Source organism: Leucopleurus acutus (assembly GCF_964270905.1).
Source record: "Leucopleurus acutus genome assembly, chromosome: 1".
NCBI classification, from domain to species: Eukaryota; Metazoa; Chordata; class Mammalia; order Artiodactyla; family Delphinidae; genus Leucopleurus; species Leucopleurus acutus.
The window spans coordinates 77,624,793-77,645,032 of NC_139142.1; positions in this window are offsets into that span (position 1 = coordinate 77,624,793).

Consider the following 20,240-nt stretch of genomic DNA (forward strand, 5'->3'; position numbering starts at 1 on the left):
AACACAAGAGAAACAAGTCTGTGTGGACAAACTTAACAGTATTTGAAACAAATGGCCAGTGGTTAACCTTTCCAAAATGCAAATAAGTTTCCATTTTCCAGCTATGGAAGGAGATAATCTGGCTGCTTGGAACCTGGTCTATTATTGGTGCAGGAGTCACTTAAAGGCACCTTTTGGAACAGGCCTCAGCAGGTCTGTCTCCTTTAGACTCCCATAACGGTATTTATAAGTCCATGAGTGATTGAATCCAGGCAACACTGGGCTCAGTTACACAGCTGTATGTGACTGAGAGGCTCGTTTTGTGTCTTTCTGCACACCTGTCAGTTGTTGGCACCTTGTTAGAGGCACTTAATTTTAGTTTCATAGTTCTTCCTTTCCCCTCCCAAGGAGTGGGTAATCCACCAAATCCTCCCAGATCAATGCTTTGCTGAGAAGCAGTAAATTCAAGAGAGTATTAACATGTCAACGTGGAAGCCAGTTCAGTAGCCTTATTTGTTCCAAGACCCTTCATCGACACTGTGATATAAACTTAGCATTTGGGAAATTTGTGTAGTTGACAACTTACTTGGAAATGTGAAGATACGAAAATGGCAGCAAGTTTACTCTGTCTCTTAAGGCACCCATGCAGTTTCTACCAGAGAAGAGATTAGGGCAGCAGATCAAGCCTCATTCAGTAGGTTATCCTGTCCTCACTGGAGCTTGAGGACAGGATAACCTCAAGCTAGCCTATCCTATCCTCAATTCCTTTCTTCTCCACCCCCAGCCCCTCTCCCAACTACCCTGGTGATAAACAGTAACAGAGGACCTTTTCCTTCTTGTCTTCCCTCCTCTAGCATGATGGTTCACTTCAGTCAGTGCTCAAACGAACTCTGGCATATTATGTCTATAAAGTACTTGTTCATGAATGTCTTCTTCATGCTATAATCTGGGGAAGGCTGATTTAATCTCAATATTTTAAATAAGTGTGGTAGCTAAAGCCATTAATTTATTCTACATTCCATATGCACATATAATTTTCTATTTTTAATCTTCTCTTAAATATACTAAGAATCTCCAGTGTATCTCCATTTCAGGAAGCTGATTCATAGACTTCTGTGGGCTATTTGTTTTTTTATGCTTTGTGTGAAACCTGATAGCACTGGGCTAGCAAAATGCAAATGAGCCCACAATTTCCCCCAGCAATTTGGCCTTCTTCCCTGTGGAGTAAACAACCTTCCGCCACCCTTAAGCTGTTTTGTAGGCTGAGCATTTCCCTGGATTCTACCTGTGCAGACACCAAGGGGTTCTTTTGTCTTGGAAGCTGTAAGAATGTCTTCAAAGAGAATGAATACTTCTCCCCATATATAGTGTGAGCTGCCAGTGTGTTGTATTTAGTCTATCAAGTAAGAAATCTAACGTTTTCAGGCATGCATGCCCAGTGGTTTGTCAACATCTCTGGCAAAGCTGTACGTACTTTCCTTCCTTGTTCTCTTCTAGGGCTTGCTTCCGTTCTTGTCTCGTGAAACAAACGTATTTTTGTTTACTCATCTCGGTCAGCTTTCCAGACCGAGAGGCTAGTAGCATAGACCACTGAGTATAAGGGAAATTACTCTCCACCGCACCATGACATGGACGGTAGGTGTATTTAGGAATGCACAGCTTTCTAGGAACTCTTGGGATGGATTCCAAATTCCAGGTTTCTATGAGGTATATAAAAATGGGTATATAGCACACAAAGATTATACTACTCTTCCCAGTAAGAGACTAAGAGATTCAAAATCTCCATTTTAGATAGGTTTGAGCAAACTATAAGTAGCTCATTTTTTTCCCTTTCCTCTTGGCAACTCGTCCCTACCTATAATCTTATATCTTCAGATCTGACCTCCAAGGCATGAAGAAGGTAGTGTCAACCCACTGAGATTGCCCTCTGCTTAACCCTCTAAAGCTGTTCATTTCCTTTGGAAACAAATCAGTGGGTGAGGGGGAAAGTCTAGGGACAATTCTCTCCGCCCAGAGTGACACACATAGGATTTGGGGATCTACCAAAGGGATAGGTCTATGCCCAATATTAATTTTACAATTCTACAATTCTTCAATTTCTCAAGATGCAAATGATATGACCCTACTGTTAGTAGGATGTATAATCTTTGAAGAATATAAGCATTAAGAAAAAAAGGCCTTCCCTTCAAAGAAACAATTGAAGATATTCTTAAAAAGGCAGAACCTTTTAAAGTTAGAAATTGAATAATTTTGAAGATTCTTTGGAGGAAACGTGTCATCGATTCATCATAGTCTTTTCCTTTCATTGAATTTTAATTTAGACTACCGTGGAAGCAGAGTGCCCCTGGACTTTGATTTAGGGGATCGTGCTTTGGCCTGGAAAAACACAGTACTGGCCTGAATGCCCAGAACCTTAAGTGAAGTCAGTCAGCATCCTAACAGGAATCAGGCCTAACAGAAATGTAAATTATTTCAAGTCCTTTAGAGTTTAATTTTCTTATCAACACCCTCGACCCTGCTTCCTAAAATTAATTTGATCCCTGCAGTTATGTGTCTTCATTTTGCCTTGTGAGATTACAAGCAATGGGATGATGGAGAAAAACAGGAGACAGGGGAGAAGGAAAATTTGAACGAGGCCAGGGTGCAATGTTTTGCTGATATAATGCATTGTTAGGGAGCTGGTGACCGTTGCCATGGTTGTATCATGGGCAGCCTTTCAGTGGAAGCTCAGGGCATAATATGTATGAGGGCAGTGGGATGGGAGTGCCCAGTATCTCATATTGGTCCGTGCCTGACAATGTTCTGGAAAAGCAGGTACCCCAGTGAGACTGGCCTGTGCTTGTTGAAATAAGTCCAATGCATTTCAGATTCATTTCGATGGGGTCGGTTGTCCATGGACCTTCCTGTTTACACTCTATGCCTGTTTAAAAGTCACTTTGGCATCAAGCTTCATTTCACTTTTCTCCTTTCAATACTTCTGCATCAGCCTCCCCTTCCATCACACCCCACAGCGATTTTTTCCTCACTTTACTTTTACAGTTTCTCCAGGACCCAGCTTTCTCCACCCCTTTCCCCCACAGACACCTGAAAGTCCGTCCCCCTGAGCCCTCACTCCCTCCTCTCACACCCTGTGCTCCATCCCCCAGCCCTTTGGACAGGGAGCTCTGCTGTGACCAAGAGAGACACAGTGTTGTGACTGCCTCTTGTTAATGTCAGCACCACCTCATCACTTAGGCAAAGAGGGAAAATCCATAAAAGAGATGGAAAATACATTTCTTTTTTTATTCTACTTTATATTTTAAGAAGGTTGAGGAGAGGCATGGTTCCAGTCCTTCTCAATTTCTCAGAGATTTTTACTTTAAAACTAATTAGGGACCATTCTTTTCATAAATTGTAAATCAGTTCAGGTCACCAACTATGATGTGTTTTAAGGCTCAAGTGTTGACTCTCAAGTAACTTTTCTGTGCTGCTGGACGAAGTGAATTCTGTGCAAACATTCTGAATCATAGGCTCTTTATCGCCCCTCAGTTCTTACTATTACTAATGATTCAAGCATCTTCAGGAAAGTGGATCAGGATGTTGACAATTTGTGGTTATTTTCAGATCAACAGTAACTGTTACACTCTTGAAAGCACTTAAAGAAAGTATAAGCATGTCTTAAATAGTCAACCATTTGACCTGGAAAAAAGTTGGCTTTTCTGTTTAATTATTAGACCAAACTGTAGACGTAATCTTAAAGGATTTTAAGCAATAATGAAGACAGTTTGAGAAATGAGAAGGCACTTTAGAGACATGAAACCTTACATTACACGCTCTTGGATATTTTTTAAGGTAATAAGCTAATTGGATTCAGGTATTTTTTTCCCCTTAAATTTTTAAAAATATGTATTTCTAATTTGCATATTTAATTTTGTCAAAGCTGAGAAATGCTCTTTGGTTGAATTTGTAAATGTCATTTGCAAACCAAATGAAGTATTTATTTTTAAAAAGAAAGGGTGAAGGAACCAATATTGATTTGTACATAATGAAAGTATGTGTGTGTGTGTGTGTGTGTGTGTACATATATATGTTTTCCTCCTTGACACTACTTGGTCCCCACATCAAGTGTATTTCTGTACATAGTATATATTGGTTAGAAAATGTAGATTGTCTATTCAAAGAATTCTATCTCTGTGATAGATTATATTTATCCTAATCTGTTGATACCTCTGATAATTTAAGAGATAGAACTCTATTTTTTTGGAATCTACAGAGAACTGCATTCATGTCTTCCAATTGTAAATATGCTAAGGGAATTTTAATAAATCTTGGTTTCATGTCTGTCTGGTGTGCAGTGCAGATTTGTTTGCAGGAGGCGTTTAAGACAGTATCCTAGCAGTGCTCTAACGTGGAGAATACCAGTCACTTCCAGCTTTCATTACTGCTCAAGGGCAGCATTACTACGGAGCTGCAAGAGCTGGGTCTCAGTAAGTCCATCATTCACACTTTCTTCTTTCTCTCCTGTCCACCACACCAACAGTACGTAAGCTAGCTAGGCATTCAAGGCTAACACTGAACAGACAAACCCAGACAAGCATGGTCTCAGCTATACTGACCCAAAAGCAACACTGCTTGAACATAAATTGCCCAAGGTGGAGGTGTGGGGTGGAGAACCACAAGGACTGGTGACTTCATGTTATGGGATGGTAAGTGATAAGAGGAGGGAAACGGAACAGAAATAGAATTGTGTTGTATTCTAACGCTAAGCACAAGGTACAAATTCTTTTCAAGCAATGGTAAGAAACATGCAGATATCTATGAAAAAACTAAAAGACTTTCAGCAAAACACTCCTCTGTGAAACAGAAGTAGGATCGTGTGTTTTTTTAATTGATTCATTTGTTCAGTATTCCTGAATGCCATGCACTATTGAGTTCTAGAAGTTTGCTGAAACATGCCTCAGTGGGTACAGATAGACTTAATGAACAGACATAGTTATTATCTGGGGAGACATTTTATCTCTAGGAAATCTTTTAAATCAGAGTCATAGAGCTGCAAAAATCTTCAGACACTGGATAAAATCTCCATTTCACAGAGTGAAAACTACTGAAATTCAAGGGACTTGCTGAAAGTTACACTCCATGTTAGTAAGTACATCAAGGCTAGAATCCAGATCTCTTGACCCCAAGGCGAAAGCCCTTCCCAGTGCTCAAGTCACTCATCACGTTAAACTCTTTTCTTCAAAAGACCCCCTCTATGGAGAAATGTTCTAGAACTGTTGTTTGGAAAGTACGGTCCAAATGCTCCTAAGGGTTTGGAGAAACCATTATTAGAGTTGCGCTCTGAATTAAAGCACCTAGGAGAGGGTGGAGGCTTGTGTATCATGAGGACCTAGGGAAAAGATTCCACCTTAGGAAGCCTCTCCTCTTTGATTTAACAGAGATTTCCTCTCCCTTGCTGAGCAGTGATGATACCTGTTGAATTTTAAGTATACATGCTGATGGTCCAACTAACAGGCCATAAGTTCCTGAGACAAAATATTCCCCTTTAGACTCTACCTGCCTCCTTTCACCTGGATATGATGTATTCATGGAAATAAGACTTTAAAGTTGGCCTGCACCAGCCATGCCTGCTTGTACGCGTCCAAGTCTTTCTCCAAGTAACGTTTGCTTCACGCCCATCATTGCGTGAAGATGAAAGGTATTCAGTAAGATAAGGTAACTTTATAGTTATCAACTGCTACAAAACAAAATACCCCCAAATTGGGTGTCGATTAAACAATAATCACTTATTTTTCATGGTTTTTGTTGGTTTGAGAGGAACTCAACTGGACAGTTCTCACTTGGAGTCGCATATGGCTTTAGTGCTGTATCCACTGGGTATGCAGTCACCTGGATGGCTGGAACATGGACCTCGAAGGTGGCTGACTCACTTGGCCGGCAAGTTGTTGCTGCCCTCTAGGCTGCGGGTCTCAGTGCCTCTCTCTCCACAGGTCTGCTTGAGTGATCCAAGGTGAAACGTGTAATGATTTTTTTGACCAAGGCCTAAAAGTCACTTTCATCGTATACTATCGGTTGTATTTACGAAGTTCTGTCCCAGTTGAAGGAATGGGGAAGAAGAACCCACCTCCTGATGAAGGACTGTCAAAACCATATTGTAAGAAGAGCATGTAAGATGAGAAATATATTGGTGCAACTATCTTTGGATAATACAATCTGTCTCTGTAACTTGACCTGTTCTTTCCATCTGGTTTTGTTCTTATTTTTGTTATAAAACTAAATTTTAGATTTTTTTCAAAATTTTCCCTACTTGTTTGCCCCAAATCTTCCTTCCCTCTGCCTGCATATTAGAGCACAGAAATGTCTGTCTTGTTCCCCTGAATGCAGGCATTCTTTATTGTTATTATTGAAGTATAGTTGATTTGCAATATTGTATTAGTTTCAGGTGTATGGCATAGTGATTCAGTATTTTTGCAGATTATATTCTATTATAGGTTATGATAAGATAATGTGTAATACCTTATCTATTTTATATACAATAGTTTGTTCCGTACCCCTAATTTTTCCCTCCCCCACCTTCCTTTTCCTCTTTGGTAACCACAAGCTTGTTTTCTATGTTTGTGAGTCTGTTTCTGTTTTGTATATACATTTATTTGTATTATTTTTTAGATTCCACATATAAGTGATATCATACAGTATTTGTCTTTCTCTAGCGGACTTATTTCACTAAGCATAATGTTCTCTAGGTCCATCTACGTTGCTGCAAATGGCAATATTTCATTCTTTTTATGGCTGAATAATATTCCATTGTGTGCAGTATTGTTTAATCCAGTCATCTGCTGATGGGCACTTGGGTTGCTTCCATGTCTTGGCTATTGTAACTAGTGCTGCTATGAACATTGGGGTGCATGTACCTACTCAAATTAGAGTTTTCATTTTTTCCTGATATATACCCAGGAGTGGGATTGCTGGATCATATGGCAGTTCTATTTTTAGTTTTTTAAGGAACCTCCATACTGTTTTCCACAGCGGCTGCACCAATTTACATTCCCACCAACAGTGTAGGATACGAGGGTTCCCTTTTCTCCACACCCTCCCCAGCGTCTGTTATTTGCAGACTCCTTGATGATAGCCATTCTGACCAGTGTGAGGTGATATGTTGCTGTTGCTTTGATTTGCATTTTTCTCATAATTAGCAATGTTGAACATTTTTTCATGTACCCATTAACCATCTGTATGTCTTTTTTTGAAAAATATCTATTCAAGTCTTAGGCCCATCTTTGATTAGAATTTTTAATATTGAGTTGTATGATCTGTTTGTATATTTTGGATATTAGTCCCTTGTCGGTCACATTATTTGCAAATATTTTCTCCCATTTTGTAGGTTGTCTTTTCATTTTACTGAAGGTTTCCTTTGCTGTGCAAAAACTTTTAAGTTTGATTAGGTTCCAGTTGTTTATTTTTGCTTTTATTTCTTTTGCCTTAGGAGACTGACCGATCCAAGAATATATTGCTACAATTTATGTCAAAGAGGGTTTAGCCTGTGTTCTCTTCTAGGAGTTTTAGGTTTCAGTTCTTCCATTTAGGTCTTTAAACCATTTTGAGTTTATTTTTGTATATGGTGTGAGGAAATGTTTTAATTTCATTGCTTTACATGTGGCTGTTCAGTTTTCCCAACACCACTAGTTAAAGAGACTGTCTTTTCTCCATTGTATATTCGTGCCTCCTTTGTCATAGATTAACTGACCATAGATGCATGGGTTTATTTCCGGGCTATTCTGTTCCATTAATCTGTGTGTCTGTTTTTGTGCCAATACCACACTGTTTTGATTTCTGTAGATTTATAGTATAGTCTAAAGTCTGGGAGCTTTGTTCTTTTTTCTTGGGGTTGCTTTGGCAATTTGGGGTCTCTTGTGATTCCATATAAATTTTAGGATTATTTGTTCTAGTTCTGTGAAAAATGTCCTGGGTATTTTGATAGAGATTGCATTAAATCTGTAGATTGTTTTGAGTAGTATGGCCATTTTAATACTATTAATTTTTCCAATCCAAGAGCACATATCTTTCAATTTCTTCATCCATTTCTTAGAATCATCTTCAATCTCCTTCATCAGTGTTTTATAGTTTTCAGCATATAAGTCTTTCACCACCTTGGTTAAGTTTATTCCTAGGTATTTTATTTTACTGATGCGATTTTAAATGGGATTTATTAGTGTATAGAAATGCAACAGATATCTGTGTATTAATCTTGTATCCTGCAACCTTGCTGAATTTATTTATTAGTTGTAGTAGTTTTAGGGTGGAGACTGTAGGGTTCTCTATACAGAGTATCATGTCATCTGCAAATAGTGACAGTTTTACCTCTTCCCTTCCACTTTGGATACCTTTTCTTTTTCTTGGCTGATTGCTGTGACTAGGAGCTCCAATACTATGTTAAATAGAAGTGGCATGAGGGGGCATCCTTGTCTTGTGTACCTGAATTTAGCAGGAATGCTTTCAGCTTTTCACCACTGAGTGTGGCTGGCAGTTTGTCATAAAAATGGGCTTTATTATATTGAGATGTGTTCCCTCTATACCCACTCTGATGAGAGTTTTTATCATGAATGATGTTGAATTTTGTCAAATGCTTTGTCTGCATCTATTGAGATGATCATTTTTGTCTTTCCTTTGGTTAATGTGGTGTATCACATTCATTGATTTGCATATGACGAACCGTCCTTGTGGCCCTGGAATAAATCCCACTTGATCATGGTATATGATCTTCTTTATGTATTGTTGGATTTGGTTTGCTCATATTTTATTGAGGATTTTTGCATCTATATTCATCAATGATATTGGCCTATAATTTTCTTTTTTTATAGTGTCTTTTGTTTTGATATCAGGGTGATGGTGGCCTCACAGAATGAGCTTGGGAGTGTTCTCTCCTCTTCAGTTTTTTGGAATAGTTTGAGAAGGACAGGTATAAGTTCTTCTTTATATGTTTGGTAGAATTCCCTGGTGAAGCCATCCAGCCCTGAACTTTTGTTTGCAGGGAGGTTTTAAATTACAGATTCTATTTAACTTCTAGTGATCAGTTTGTTCAAACTGTCTGCTTCTTTTTGACTCGGTCTTAGCAGGCTCCATGTTTTAGAAATATGTCCATTTCTTCTAGATTGTCCAATTTGTTGGCATATAACTGTAGTATTCTCTTGTGACCTTTTTATATCTCTGTGGTATCAGTTGTTATTTCTTATTTTATTTGGGTCTTCTCTCCTTTCCTCTTGGTGACCCTGGCTAAAGGTGTATCAATTTCGTTTATCTTTTCAGAAAACCAGCTCTTGGTTTCATTGATCTTTTCTACTGGTGTTTGTGTTTTTTTTTTTGATAACTATTTATTTCTTCTCTGATCTTTATTATTTCCTTCCCTCTGCTGATTTTGGGCTTTGTTCTTCTTTTTCTAATTATTTATCAATAGGTGGTAGTTAGGTTGTTTTTCTTCCTGTTTCTTGAGGAAGACCTGTGTAGCAATGAGCTTCCCTCCTAGAATTGCTTTTGCTGCATCCCCATAGATTTGTAAAGCTGTGTTCTCTTTTTCATTTGTGTCAAGATATTTTCTGATTTCCTCTTTAATTTCGTCATTGACCCATTGGTTTTTTAGTAGCATGTTGTTTAGTCTCCACATGTTTGTTCTCTTCCCGTTTTTCTTCTGTAGTTGATTTCTCATTTTATACTGCTGTGGTCAGAAAAGATGCTTGACATAATTTCTCTTAAATTTGTTGAGGCTTGTTTTGAGACCATTCCATGGGCACTTGAGAAGAATGCATTCTGCTTTTTTAAGATGTAGTGTCCTGTAGATCAACTAAGCCCACCTGGTCTATTGTGTCATTCAGGACCTCTGTTGCCTTATTGATTTTCTCTCTGGATGATCTGTCCATTAATGTCAGTGGGATGTTAAAGTCTCCTACCATTATTGTATTTCCATTAATGTCTCCCTTTATGTCTGTTGGTACTTGCTTTATATATTTAGGTGCTCCTGTATTGGGTGCGTATGTTAACGAGTGTAATATCCTCTTCTTGTATTGATTCCTTTATCATTATATAATGCCCTTTTTTGGTATAGCCTTTGTTTTACAGTCAATTTTTTCTGATATGAGTATTGCTACCTCTGCTTTTTTGTCATTTCCATTCGCATGAAATATCTTTTTCCATCCCCTCACTTTCAATCTGTGTCTTTCGCCCTGAAGTGAGTCTCCTGGAGACAGCATATTGAAGGGTCTTGTTTTCAATCCAATCAGCCACCCTGTGTCTTTTGATTGGAGTATTTAGTTCATTGACATTTAAAATGATTAATAGGTATGTACTTAGTGCCATTTTATGTCTTGTTTTCTAGTTCTTTTTGTGGTGCTTTTTGTTTTCCCCATTGAGGTTTGATGCTTTTCTTTTGTATTATGCTTGAGTTCCTTTCTTTTCGGTTTTTGTGTATCTGTTGTAGGTTTTTGACTTGTGGTTACCATGAGATTCATATACGCTTACGCGTAACTATATCCACTTGCTTTAAACTGATAATCATTTAAGTTTGAACACATTCTAAAAGATCTACATTTTATGGTTTTGAGGTCCTATTTTACATCTTCCTGCTTATCGTTCTACTGTTTATTATAGTTATAGTCACTTTTACAATTTTTTTAAATTTTTAATCCACACACTGGCTTATTTAAGTGATCTCCAATCCTTACTATATTTTTGCCTTTCCTATTGGGAGTTTCCCTTTTCTATAGATTCTTGCTTCTTTTCCATTTAGAGAAGACCCTTCAACATTTTCTCCAGGGTAGGATTTGCCGAAATCTTTGCTTGTCTGAGAAATTCTTTATCTATCTTCTATTCTAAATCATAATCTTCCTGGTTAGAGTATCCTAGGTTACAGGTTTTTCCTTTTCAGAGCTTTGAATATATCATGCCACTCCCTTCTGGCCTGCAGAGTTTCTGCAGAGAAATCAGCTGAGAGCCTTATGAGGGTTCCCTTGTAAATGAATTTTTCTCTCCCTGCCTTCAGGATCCTCTGTCTTTAACTTTTGCCATTTTAATTATGATAGGTTTTGGTGTGGGTCTGTTTGTCTGTTTGGAACCCTCTGTGCTTCCTATACCTGGTAATTCATTTCCTTCTTTGGGTTGGGGAAGTTTTCAGCCATAATTTCTTCAAATGCATTTTCAATTCCCTTCTCTCTCTCTTCTCCTTCTGGAACCCCCATTATGCATAGGTTGGCACATTTTATATTATCCCATAGACCTTGTATGTTGTCTTTCGTCTTTCTGTCTGCTATTCTGATTGTGTAATTCCCATTTTTCTATCTTCCAGATCACTTACAAGTTCTTTTGTGTCATTTAGTTAGCTATTCATTGCTTCTAGATTGCCTTTTGTCTCAGAAATTGAATTATCTATTTTTGATTGGGTCATCTATAGTTTCTAGTTCCTTGTTAAAATTGTGGGTTTAATCTTTTTAAAATCAATTAATTAGCATTTTTTATACCAACATTTATAAGTCAGTATCCAGAAGAGTGTTTTTTCAGGAGTTTTTCTCTTTTTCAGTTGGGTCTGATTCTTCTGCCTTTTCATTTTACTTAACTTTCTCTGTCTCTATGAATGTAGGTGAAACAGTTACCTATTGTGTGGAAGGGTTTTTTATGTGGGAGCATTCCTAGGTAGACTGTGTGCGCCTACTATCTTTGGTGTGAGGGCTGGATTGGTTGTGAATGCCAGCCCTGTCTTTCCTCAGGTGTGCTGGTCACTGTCGCCTTGATAGAGGGTGTGGTTGGTGTAAGAAGGGCTAAAGCCTACATAGGGTATGAAGCAGGACTTCCTCTCTACTCCATGGCTGTTGCCATGTCAGGAGTGGGGTCTGCTCCCCAGTTGCTGGAACAGAATTCCTGACAGTTGGGCTCAAGCAGCCTCTGTTCCCTTTAATGTATGTTTTTCCTTGTTCCTGCCCTGGGGCCTTTGCCCCAAAGGAGGGAAGTGGGGAAGTGAGGCTCATGTGCTCACAGAGGTCGGATGCACTCCCTTTGTAAGCATCTGTGGCTCTACTCAGCATCAGCCCACAGTGGCATCCTTTCCCCTTCTGTGGTCGGCCCAGATCTACTGTCAGGTTGTGGCATGCAGTGGGCAGAACCAGAGCATTTGTTAGGCTAGGAGTGGGGGTCAGGATGTTGTGGTTGCAGGAATTAAAGTGGCTGTGCTGCCATCAGAGGTCTGGGCTGCTTCTGGGGTACTGTTTGAGCAAGCATCAACACCAGCTGCCCCACCTGAACCACACCTCAAGTCCCCTTTCCATCCCTAGATCGAGTCTTTTCTGCCTCAGATCCAGGGCAAAGCTGTGGCATGGAGTGGGCCATGAAAGCTCTGCTGGGAGTGGGGACTGTGGTGTGCTGCTCTCGGAGGTCTGCACTGCTTAGATGGCACTGCCTGAGCATATACCAACAATGGTCATCACTGCCGCCCCATCTGGACCACACGCCAGGTCCCCTGGCCATCTGTGCATCACTAAATTGAGTCTTTTCCCAGGACCTTAGATCCTGGGCCAAGCCGTGATGTGCAGTGAGTGGGGCTTGGGTGGTCACCCAACCCAGACTGGGGAAGGTGGCAGGTGCCAGCGCAGTGTTCTCACTGCCCTGTTGGTAAGCCAGCACACTCTTCTAAGTGGAGTCTAGGCTTCTCCAGTCCTTCTGTCTGTCCCACAGCTTATCGCAGCAGCCACGGGGGCTTGCTTCCTCACAAAGGACAGGGATGCCCAGTCGTGGCTCAACCTACTGGCTCCCCAGGGTGAGGGTCTGCCCCTGGGATCTTCCTTTTTCTCTAAGTCTCCTCCCAGGGGCACGGGTCCCAACCTACTGGTTTTTTTCCCCCTACCCTACCTGGTCACGAGGAAATCTTTCGTGCAGCATTGGCTGTACAGAATTTCTGCTGGTTTCCAGTTTTCCATAAGAATTGTTCCACATATAGATGTATTTTTGAGGTGCTGGGGTGGGTAGGGGAGGTGAGCTCCACCATCTTGATCCCACTCCCCACGCATTCTTTACCTTTAAAGAAAATGAGGAGATCCTAACTGGGAGACTTTGTAAACACTGGTGGAGAAAAGGAATCAAAGGTGAGCCTAGAAATTTACTCCAAAAGCATAAGCCTGCATTTTCTATTTACAGCAGTAGAGATGCTGACCCCTGCTGAAGCTGTGTCTTAGCAAGTAAATGAAATCACTTCTTCAGTTGCTAGAATGGAGCTCTGACTCTTATAATAGTATTAGTATGTAGGTGTTAACACAATGGAATATTATTCAGCCTTTAAAAGGAAGGAAATTCTGACATGCTGTGACATGGATGAACGCTCAAACCCAAGATGCTAAGCGTTCTTCAGTCACAGAAAAACAAATAGCATATGATGCCACTTACATGAAATACATATAGAAATCAAATTCATAGAGAAAGAAAGTATAGAATGATGGTTGCCAGGCAGCTGATTGGGGCAGGGGAGGGAATAGGAGTAGTTGTTTAATGGATATGGAATTTTAGTTTGGGAAGATGATGGAAACATTCTGGAAATGAAAAGTGACAATGGTTGTACTATATACTTAGTGCCACAGAACTATACATTTACAAGTGGTTAAAATGATAAGTTTTATGTATATTTTACAATGATGAAAACTAATGCTTGGAGAAGTTGTTAAATTTCCCATGTAATTTTAAGTGGAGAAACCAGAATTCAGACACTCCAGAGAAACATTCCCAGCCACTATCCTATCTCTAAAATCAGAGATAGAATTAGCTGATTCAGGAAAAAGGGGGATGTGTAGACAGATTATAATACATCACTGCTCTTTCAAACTTGACAAGAAAGTAACGTATCTAACCCAAGAGTATTAGAGCCAACAGCACTTCTGTAAAAGCCAAAGAAACTAACTGAACGGTGCTGTATATATACCCTTCAAGGAACTGTTAATAGCCACCTTCTGGAATTTGCTTAATTCTATAGATGAGATGAAGCAGGGTATAACAGAAGGCAAAAATGAATAGGAGTTGGTGAGAACCACATGAGGAATACTGTGAGATGAAGAAAAGTGGCCATCTAATCTACCTCTGAGTAGTTACCCTGAAGTAACCTTGCAATGAATCAGCCTGGAAATATATCTGACAAGGTTAAAGTGTCCTAGCCACAGAAAAGACTGTTTAAACAAACTGGATCATACAGTACTAGAACTTCCCAGAGCCTTCTACCAATATTGTGGTATGTCCACTGCTTGATGTGAGGCCAAATTGAGATCCCACTGGACCTCACTTAGAGTAATGTTGAAGATATTTGCTAGTGAAATTAAATCCTCCTGTTCAGAGTATTTGTTAGTGAAAGAACCACAAATAAATAAATGATTTCTTATGCTGGCCAGAACCAGAAGTAGAAAGAAAATGCCCTTACTCGTACTTCAGGTTCTAGAAGACATCAAAAGTTATCAAATCATCCATTACTTCATCTGATCTTCCAAGACTTCAGCCTAGTTCCAAATAATAGAATGGTTTAGCCACCTTTGAGGGATTATTTAATTTAAGGGAATGTGTCCCACAGATGAATGTGGGCCTAAGAAGTAGAGAGTGTGCTAACCTAAAAAGTCAGCACACCCCTGCTTTTCAGCTCCTACTTCTGATTTGTGTGACAGGTCAGAGACCATTGTCCCCATAAGGCTCTCCCAGTGGCCATTTTACAGTCTCACCAAAGAGGCCCTTTCTGATATGAGTCCTTCTTTTCACTGGATCCCCACCTAAGACTCAATGGTAACTTAGATGATCTTTTAATACATATTTTAATCTACAGGCCCCCAAATGAGAAGTCATGACCCTAAGAAACCTGTAGGAGCAGCAAAGCATAAGAAAAAAAAAATCATTGGCTTTAAGGTTAGACTCAATCTTCGATCACAGCTCTGCCACCTACTAACCTGATGACCTGAAGCAAGTTACAGCACACTAAACCTCAGACCCTCCTCTAAAAATGGAGATTAAAAAAATCTCTAACTGCCTAAGTTTGTCAAGGGTAAAATGAAATAATGCAGAAATTCTTGATGAAAAATAAATATTTCCTGCTCTCATAAGAAGCATCAGTATTGCTTTTGCTCCTCTTGGGGCCATCCCCTCTTGAACTTCACAATAGGAAAAAGAAATTGTCCCATCTCCCCAACCCAAGCTTTGTCAGTGCCTTACCTCGTTCGTGCTTGAGTGGATTCATTTTGGCCCTTCTCATTCCTCTAGAGGGGACATATTTCTTCAGTTCTAGTTATCCCATGACAGTATAGTTACATGAACTAGGTGCCTTTTAGGATCCCCAGTTATAAATCCCAGAGAGTTTAGGATTCTTTGAGCAGCTATCATAGAAAGCACCCTATAAGCCCTTGTCTTCAAGACCTACGATATACCAAGAAGGAAACACTCCTTGAGTGAAAATGGCTGGGCATTAGTCAACACTGAATCTTTGAGACTTGGTCATTAAAGTTTAGAACTGAAGACCGATTTGTAAAACATACTTCAAGATAAATGTCTGCATAGTAAAAAGGGTCCTGGTGTGGCAAAGAAAAGGAGCCTCTACTATGTGGCAGAATGACCCATGTGAGAACCATGCAGTACAGATAGGACTTACCTGCAACTATGGGTATAGGGATTCTCAACGTATGGCAGGGTGCTCTCCAGGCAGCAGGAATGGGTGTGTGCATATACTTCCTCATGTCAAATTTGGATCTAGTCTCCACTGAAGACAACTGTAAAAGCAGGATAATACTCTAATTAGGGGGACAAAAGTAGAGATGAGGAACTACTATGCTTAAACCTGATTAGATTCCCTTGTTTTGGGTTAAGATGGTGGTTTAAGTACCAGGGGATATTTGGCAATATCTGGAGGCATTTTAACTGGGAAGAGGTGTCATGGGTGTCTAGTGGGAAGAGGCTAAGATACTACTAAACATCCTGTAAAACAGGATGTGCTCTCACAATGAAGAATTATCCAGCTTGAAATGTCAATAATGCCAAGGTAAAATAACACCAGATTGCTAGTGCTGTCGAGTGCCTGGAATATATTCTTTCTGAAGAATATCATCCTAGATCTGTAGAAACAAACCCACTTTAAAAATAAAGTCTTGTCACACAAGGATAAACAAGCTTATGAGGAGACAGTCGTGCATGAGAATCAGGAAAACTTGTCAGTAGAAGGAAATATGCAGAGGCTCCAGATATTTGGACTATAAGCTTAGTATGTTCGAGAAGTAAAAATCAGATGGCCAACATTTCCAAGGAGCTGAAAACCACAAAAAATTACAGAGCAGAATTGGTGAAGAAAAAAAATACTAGAACTGAAAAATACAATAATCCCAATTAAGAATGAAATGGATGGGTTTAATAGCAAATTAGAAATAATTTAATAGAGGATTGGTGAACTGGAAGGCAAGTCAGAAAGAAATATTCAAAATAAAACTCAGCGATGGGGCTTCCCTGGTGGCGCAGTGGTTGAGAGTCTGCCTCCCGATGCAGGGGACATGGGTTCGTGCCCCGGTCCGGGAAGATCCCACATGCCACGGAGCGGCTGGGCCTGTGAGCCATGGCCGCTGAGCCTGCGCATCCGGAGCCTGTGCTCCGCAACGGGAGAGGCCACAACAGTGAGAGGCCCACATACCACAAAAAAACCAAACCAAAACAAAACAAACTCATAGATGAAACACTGACAATAAGCTAAGAAGAAGTAGAGGACACAGTAAGAACAGAAGTAACAGCAATATTAGAGTTAATGACAGAATTTTCCAAAGTTCAAAATATGAACCACCAGATCCAAGAAAGTCTAAGAAACCAAAGCAATATAAATTAAAAGCAATCTATTCCTAGACACATCATAATAAACTTCAGAAAATTTTTTTAAATCTTAAAAGCACTCGGAGGAAAAAAGACATTAAAACCAAAGGGTCATTACAGTAGGATGGTATACAACAGTCCCCCCTTATTTGCAGGGGATATGTTCCAAGACCCCCAATGGATGCCTGAAACCACAGATAGGACCAAGCCCTAAATACACACGATGTTTTTTCCTCTACACACCTATGATAAAGTTTAATTTATCAATTAGGCACAGTAAGAGTAGCAATAATAAAAATAGAGATGTTATAATATACTGTGATAAAAAATTATGCAAATGTAGTCTATTTCTCCCTCAAAATATCTTACTGTACTACACTTACCCTTCTTGTGATGACGTGAGATGATACAATGCCTTCAGGATGAGATGAGGCGAAGTGGGGTGAAAAGTCAAAGGGAACATCATCTGCTTCCGGTGATCCTGGATCACTGATCCATGACAACGTTGATGGTTGGAGATCCTGAGTAAAATGGAACTGGACAGTGTGAGATTAATGTGCTACTCAGAACAGTGCCAAATTTAAAACTTATGATTTGCTTATTTCTGGAACTTTCTGTGTAATATTTTCTGAACATGGTGTGCTGAGGGTAACTGAAACGGTGGAAAAGTCAAACCACAGGGGAGGGGGTATTACTATAGATTTAAACTCACATCAGTAATTATATTGGATGAATAGATTTACTCCATTTAAATTCTGTCAGCTGAAGTTCTTAGGGAAAAAAAACAATAGCCCTTGTAGTTATTGACAAGATATATAAGGATTCCGAAAGGGTGAAAGTCAAAGGATGTGAAGGTGCACAAATATATCACTTAAAGTTTTAGGAATTAGGCTGACAGCTAATCTCTCAAGCAAAACCACAAAATCCAAAAAGTAAGGACATGCTCTATTCAGTATTCAAAAAAACACGAGAACTTTCACTAGAAGCCCTGCCCTAAAATTGATGAAGCTACATTAGTATCCTTTAAAGGATACTTTAAAGTGACGAGCATTACTGTAGATTAAAATGGACACTTCACGATGATCAAAGGCTTGACTTACCAGGAAAATAAGACAATTTAAAATTTTATTCCTCTAATGACACAGCCTCAGGATATTTAAAGGAAAGACAGAACTATAAGGAGAAATAGACAAATTCACACGTTGTGGGAATAACTGATACAACACAGAAGAAATAACATTTGAACAAAATATTTTCAAAAACTGATTGATGTATTGGGTCATAAGGCAAGTTTCAAAAGGTATTGAATCTACTGAATATGCTTTGTGAAAATGCAAACTGAAAAATAAATTAAGCTAGAATATTTATTTCCATCAATGGAGAAATTCACTTCTAAATAACCAGCAGGTAAAGAAATCATGATGGAAATTAGAAAATATTTTGAGCTGAAAATTTCCTGAAAAAATGTCGTGCACTGTAGCAAAATCAGTACATATATAGTTAAGATTTTAACTTTTAAATACAACAGATAAATATTAATGAGCTAATATCCATCAAGAGATTAGGAAAATGGTGAATAAAATTTAAAGGGTTAAAATATTAAAGCCAAAATTTGATTCCTTAAAATGTCTAATCAACTTTTTAAACTTTTGACAAGACTGAATCAAATCAGAGAGGGACAAACAAGTAACCAGTATCGAGAATGAAAGAAGGGACGTGGTATATCACTACGGAGGCTGTAGAAGTTGAGAGAATTATTTAAAAACTATACCAATATATTTTAAAACATAAGTAAAATGGAAAATTTAATATCCAATAACCAAAACTGAGAATAAAACATCTGAATTTTTCAAATTAAAAAAACGTGAATATAATTAGAAGTCCAAACTCAAAGCTTTCATTAGCAACGACAGTTTAAGGAGAATACCAGTCTTCCAGAGAATAAAGAAAGAAGACCAAGATTGACCAGGATGACAGAGTAGAAGACCCTGAGCTCACCTCTGGTCAAGGACATAACAAAATTACAACTATTCACAGAACAACCATCCATGAAGAAGACTAGAACCTACCAGAAAAGATCTTATACAACTAAAGATATAAAGAAAGAACCAAAACAAGATGAGTTAGGAAGGGCTGACTCATGGTAGAGTCAAGTCCTATATACTCGGGTAGGTGACCCACAAACAGGAAAGTTACAATTGCAGAGGTTCTCCCCAAGGAGTGAGGGGTCCGAGCCCCACATCGAGCTCCCCAGCCCAGGGGTCCTACACCAGGAAGACAAGCCCCCAGAACGTTTGGCTTTGAAGGCCAGTGGGGCTTACTCTGGGAGCCCCAGAGGGCTGAAAGAAAGACTCCACTCTTTAAGGGTACACACAAAAGCCTCACACATTTAGGGACCCAGGAGAGCAGTAGTAAATTCAAATGAGCCCCAGTAGACCTACCTGCTGATCTTTGAGAGCCTCCTGGAGAGGCAGGAGGGAAACGAAGCTTGCCCAGGGGACACAGATATTGGTGGCAGCTTTTTTTTTTTTTTTTTTTTGGCAGTGGGCGGGCCTCTCACTGTTGTGGCCTCTCCCGTTGCGGAACACAGGCTCCGGATGCGCAGGCTCAGCGGCCATGGCTCACGGGCCCAGCTGCTCTGCGGCATGCGGGATCTTCCCGGACCGGGACACGAACCCGTATCCCCTGCATTGGCAGGTGGACTCTCAACCACTACGCCACCAGGGAAGCCCCTTGGTGGCAGCCGTTTGGAGGAGCTTGTTCTACTACGTGGATATTGGTGCTGGGAAGCATCACTCTGGAATCCTCCCTCTAGCCTATTAGCCTCAGAACCCAGCCCTGTCCCTTCCCAACAGCCTGTAGGCAGCAGGGCAGGGGCCTGGCCCCAGGAAACAGTAGCCCCACAGCCCACAGACCTAGCCCACCCACCAGCAAGCCAGCACTAGCCCTGGGACCAACCACCAGCAGGGCAACACAAGCTTCAGAACATCCTGGACCCTGTAGGCAGCTGTGTCCAGGAATCAGCCCTACCCACCAGCAGATTAACACCAGCTCTGGGTCCCCTGAGCCCTACAGCTAAACCCCAAGACCCAGTTCTGCTTGCCAGTGGCCAGACACTAGGCCCCAGGACCTGGCTTTAGCCACAAATCGGTGGGCACCAGCCCGAGGCTCTCCTGGACCCCAGCTCTGCTCACCCATGAACCAGCACTACCCCTGGGGTGCTACAGCCAGCCACCTTGTGATCCTAGCCCTGCCAGCAAATGGCCAGCAACCTCTGCAAAATTTAAGGCATGGCAACAACTGGACCAGGGGACCAACCAAGCCTACCAGACTGCCCACAGTCATCAGCCCACCACAGCAGAAGGACCCAAGCAGCCTCAGAGAGGGCAGCCCTAGCACACAGAGGTCTGGTGATGAGAGAGGAATGCGCTGCTGGGACA